This window comes from Sinocyclocheilus rhinocerous, unplaced genomic scaffold (genome assembly GCF_001515625.1).
Source record: "Sinocyclocheilus rhinocerous isolate Xijiao unplaced genomic scaffold, SAMN03320098_v1.1 scaffold2132, whole genome shotgun sequence".
In the NCBI taxonomy this organism is placed as follows: Eukaryota; Metazoa; Chordata; class Actinopteri; order Cypriniformes; family Cyprinidae; genus Sinocyclocheilus; species Sinocyclocheilus rhinocerous.
The window spans coordinates 48976-54600 of record NW_015648610.1 but is presented as its reverse complement, the minus strand read 5'-3'; the positions used below and the strand labels follow the sequence as shown (position 1 = coordinate 54600).

The window sequence follows — 5625 nt, the reverse complement described above, 5'->3', positions numbered from 1 at the left end:
TGCTTTATTGGGTGGTTGTTCTGCACACTTAATAACAACCCAGTCTCATTGGAAATACGTGACTCTGCCTACATTTTTGCGAAACCTGAAATACGTACCTCCAGGTACGTTTCCCTGCACTTTTCGGGTGAAACGTCCACTAGAGGCGCTAAGTGGCATCAATTTTTCTCCGTTCCAGATGCGTGTTTATTAATGGTTATAAAGGCGACAATATCAGTAAATGAGGGTTCAGTCTTCTTAGTATACACTAATTTTAATATAAATTAATTAATTCCACGCTTTTGAGGTGCCAAGGATGCATGTCCAAGGATAAACGTCCGATGACCATACTTTCAGGGTGGATCGCACTTCGCCGAGGTAAGTTACATTGTTTACCGAAAGAGTAGGGTATTGATTCGCAAACGGAACAATGAATTATGAAAAAAAACATGTATGTTTTAGTTTTCTGTGTTTTACCTCTGTACACTTTTTGCAGCGCCACAAAATACGTACCATCAGGTACATATTGCTACAGTTTTGAGACACACACGTCCACTGGGAGCGCTAAAGAGAAGGCCTATATATGACATTACGATCGACAGTCAGAGGTATGTACAGTATATCCCCTTTATCCTAAAGTTGTCTGTGTTATTTTAGTGATAAATGTTAAGTGATACGTGTTGTTTTACTGAAACATGTTTGCTCTAGTGGTAAATGTAATCATGTGAATGCTTATGACGCCAGAAAGACAGATAAGATGCTTGGGTGATTTAGCTGGCTACCTTCAATTAACGTATTCTGCAGTACATAACGTTACACCCGAAGCATACATCGTCAGAACCCCGGCAAAGTAGGTACGTTTGTAGTTAGTGAGCTAGCGCTTGCTAAGTGTTTTTTTTTGTGATAAGTGTTTGCCTTAATGGTAAATGTAACGTTACAATCATGCGTGAGCACTCCTGACGAGTAGGGCAGTGCCCGCCAATTAAAGTTACGTATCCTGCAGTACGTTTTGTAGCTAGGTGGCTAACGTTAACGAGCTAACGCTTGCTATCCTATTAGATAAATAAAGTTGTCGGTGTACTTCTCTGGTTTGTACTGGCTACAAAGCCTGACCTTTATGCGGTAAATATAGATAAATCAATGTATTATTCAGTGTATTATTAGAAAAGGTTAATCTGCGTTTATACCTTAAGAACTACAGATCCCATGAAACTGTCGACCAATTCAGTACGTGTTGCCATAATACGGCGTGTACAAACATGTAGTTTTGATGCGCAACGTGGTGTTAATTTTTTTGTGGGTGTACAGTAAGTAACTAACTTACATTTCCGTGTAGTCCAAAGAACTTACAAAACGTGTAGTCCATCAACCTTTCTAATGCAATACTTCAAAAAGCGTATAAAAATACATTGATGAAAACATGGCTTGTGAAACAGAAAAAAATATTACAATGATAGCATTTTTGGAATATTTTGTAATAAACCAGTAGTAATGAATTCTAATGGTAAATATAATGTTAGAATCATGATGTGTACTTTGTTTTTTGTGGCCCTCAGGTGTTAAAACCTTAAAGCCTATACCAGAGAAAAATATGGAGGAGGAATTACAGCGTGATCTTGAGGAAATAATGGCTGATTTGGAGGAGATACAGGTATTGTGTATAAAATTATGTACCACGCATTCTGCATCAAGAAGTATTTCACTAATGTGTGTATATACAGTACGTGTGTGTGTATATGTGTATATAAAAGAAAAGAAAATTATTTTTGGAATTTGGTACTACCACTGTTTGTATTTTTTTCAACTTCCATAAAAAGTGATATTCTGAATTGTGTTATTGTTCTACCTCTTAATTTATATTCTGAAGTCATTGTTCTACCTCTTATGTTGAGTAATACAGAGTGGGGAAGCAGTCAGAACGCCACCTAAACAAACAGGAAAAAAGATTGATCCGCAACTGAGGTGGAAAAACAGAGGCCAAGAAGGATTCTTGGTCTATAAGAAGCGCAAACCAAAGACAGGTATGTTTTGATGTTTTTGATCTTCTGATTTTCACTAAGTATTGTGTAAATAAAATGTTTTTTCCGTTTGTTTTACTCTAGACCAATCTGGAAGACCAGTGGCCTCAACCATTGCAAGTAGCCCTCAAGAAGTTGAGCTCGGTAAGCAATTTAGTTTTTGTTGATTCCATGTACCATCATGTCTTCAACCAAATACTGTATATTTTTGACATATCTTTGACAAGTATACCCTGAAGTCTTTCTATAATAACAGACAGGTAATTTTGTAAAATACATTTTCATATAAGCTGCTGAAAAGTGGAAAAGAGTTCCCCTCCTCATTCCTTATAAGTAATCCATTTTCATGTTGATTTGCATCTGTTCTGTTCTTTGTGTGCATGGTACTGCATTAAAACTGTATAATTCTAGGAACTGCAAGCACATCTAAAGCCTCAACTACCGAACAACATTTTGGAGATGTAGATGCACAACGGATTATTGGTAAGTTTACCCTAAAGGTTAGTTCACCCAAAAATAAAATTTCTATCATTAATTACTCAACCTCATGTTGTTACACACACCCGTAAGACCTTTGTTCATCTTTGGAACACAAATTAAGATATTTTTGATAAAATCCGATAAATAGACAGCAATTTAACAACCACTTTCAAGGTCAAGAAAGGTACTAAAGACGTTGTTAAAACAGTCAAAGTGACTGCAGTGGTTCAACCTTAATTTTATGAAGCAACGAGAATACATTTTGTGTGCAAAAACTAAACAAAAATAACGAATTTATTCAACAATATCTTCTGTTTTGTGTCACTCTGCTACGTTGTTTACGACTAGCGCTTCCAGGTTCTGTGTCAGAATGCCAACTCATTGTTGTCCGGCTCCTGCGTCAACATCACATGCATGCGTCGTGCTGCTCAAGTGATCAGCTTCAGCCAATACTGAGCCGGTGTTCAGACGTAGATCCTGGAAGCGCTGAACGTAAACAACGAAGCAGAATGGCACAGAACAGAATATATTGTTGAATACATTTGTTATTTTTGTTTTGTTTTCGCACACAAAAATGTTCTTGTCCCTTCATAAAATTAAGGTTGAACCACTGCAGTCACGTCGACTGTTTTAATGATGTCTTAAGTACTTTTTGGGGACTTTGAAAGTGGTTAAGTTGCTGTCTATTGAGGAGTCATACAGCTATCGGATTTCATCAAAAATATCTTAATTTGTGTTCCGAAGAAGAATGAAGGTCTTACGGGTTTGGAACGACATGAGGGTGAGTAATTAATGACAGAATTTTCAACTAACCCTTTAAATGTTTTTACCCATCAGAACTGTATCACTGTCTTCATAAAGTCCCTCTAAATTAATAAAAGTGCCAACATTTTATGATAAATGTTAAATGTACAAATTTGTTTCAGAATATTTAAGTGTAGCTCTCAAGACATTACTTGTTTCATGTCTTTTTTAACAACATAAACTGAGTTTGTGCTCTTGGTTTACAGGCTTGTAACATGTAAGGAATTGTAATGTTTTTTTTTTTTTTTTTGCAAGATTTACAACTACAGCTACTCCAACATGCAATGGACTGTGATGAACCCAGATCAGCAGCATCTCATGATTGGGCATTGAGGCAAAACTTGTCTGAAGAACGCTGGCAGGAAGCAAGGCCAAAACTCCTTGACAGTTTGCTTGGTTCAGACTGTGTGCAACATGGTCCTTGTGATCACTGCAGCTTGAAAGAAACAGTCATCAGGTGCAAGGACTGTTTGCCGAAACCCCGTTACTGTGGGAAGTGTGATGTTTCTATGCATCAACATCTAGTTTTTCACAACAGAGAGACTCTTATAGATGGGTTTTATAAACCTCTCCCACCATCAACTGCTGTGCAAGACCTCAGTGGCCAAAATGTCATATATAAGCAAGGTAAGAAGTACTTGAAAGCTTAAAATCATGTTGTTATTTATTTCCTTTTTTATAGTTAATATATTTTTCCTTTCATCTAGTGTGTATGCTGGCCATTACACAACCTGACAAAATTTGTGATTGTGATTGTCTGTTGTCGCTGGACGATCAGTTGTACTCATCTGTATAAATGGTATGACTCGCAGTGTTTTTTGTTGTATTTGTCTATTGGCGTAACCTGTTGACAGATGTCTGAAGAGTGTCGAAGTGTGTACAAATTTTTTTTTTTTCTTTTGAAATCTTTGCAGGTCGCTATGACATGTTCCTGCCAGTTATGAATTGCAGAACATGTCTTGCATCATGGACACCTGAGGTGGGGGACCTGCTGTTTAGTGGTTACTGGGCCAGGCACTGTCGGGTTTCAAACCATATACCAGGTAGACCTTTTCACATCTTTTGAGGACCTGAACATCACTGCACCTGGGCTTGCAAGGCAAGCATTTGTGAAAATGTTACAACAGCGCTCACAACAATTTGGAAGGGTAAGACTTGGAAAACCATTTGTTTTCTTCATTTATGCAAGTCTAACTGGCATGTCTCTGTATTCCAATTTTCATAATTCCAGAGTGGTAACATTTGTGGCGACGTCTTCCAAAAAGCTTTCCTTGAATGGACATATTGTCGTCATGAAAGAGAAAAACTCTGTGGCATTGACCACTTCTCTTGCCCGGCTTGCACCCCAGATACAGTTGCTGTGTCTGCGGATGGAAACAGAAAATTATATTGATTCAGCAGAACAAAGGGGTATATTATTATTGATAACATTACACTGTCAAAATCTCTTGTGAATATTTTTTGTCATTAACATATTTTGTTTATGTAGGGCAGAGGAAAAACCATTTTTTGATGGAGTTTTTCTGGCCAATGACAAAGATGTAGCAACATTTGTTGATTGTGTTCGTGAGAAGACCAAGCCAGTAAGAAATTTGTCAAAAGACTTAGGACTGTACACAGTGAATCAGGATTTACTTTTGATATGACACTGTGTTACAGGTACACGGAAAAGGCATCTGTGGAACATCAACATGGGCTGCAGCCAGGGAGACCTCTAAGAAGACAAACACCAAATGTGATGAAGAGGGCCTAGAGGTGGCAGTTTGCAGACACTGCATATTGCTTAAAGGTCTGAACATGTTTAGGGGGGAGATATTTGCATACCCTCTATTTTTGCAAAACGAGCTGGCCACAAAAACAAACCGCAAGTTCTTCTGCACTGACATCATGTGTCGATATTGGCCCTATCTGCAAAAGGTGGCTCAAACATTCCCAGAAATGAAAAACTTGACTCAGATGAAGCCATTTCTCTCGGTTATGCATGCAAAGGGGCACTCTACAAAATGTGAGGTAAATGTATATTCAACAATATGGTAAGTCCTTTATCAGTTTGACATACTTGAACTTGATATTTGACATCTGGTGTGTATGCTGTAGGTGCAAGTGGGGTGGCAAAAACCAAACAGGGGCAGGCACTACCATTGGTGAAGAAGTTGAACAAGTAAACAGCTTTTTGTCCCGCGTGGCTGTACACTGTAAAATCGAATTAGTTGGGCTTACTTAAAAAAAGCATGCAAACTGATTACCTTGAAAAAACTAAGTAAAGTGAAATAGGAATAGTATGTTGTACTGACAAATGCTTAGTTAGTATAGTTTACTTACACAAGAGTTCTAGTAACTAAAA

At 37.8% G+C, this 5625-nt stretch overlaps 1 pseudogene; it reads left to right on the top strand.

The window, feature by feature from the left end:
- Nucleotides 1-320: 320 nt before the first annotated feature.
- Nucleotides 321-5446, top strand: LOC107709959 (uncharacterized; annotated as a pseudogene).
- The last annotated feature ends 179 nt before the right edge of the window (nt 5447-5625 follow it).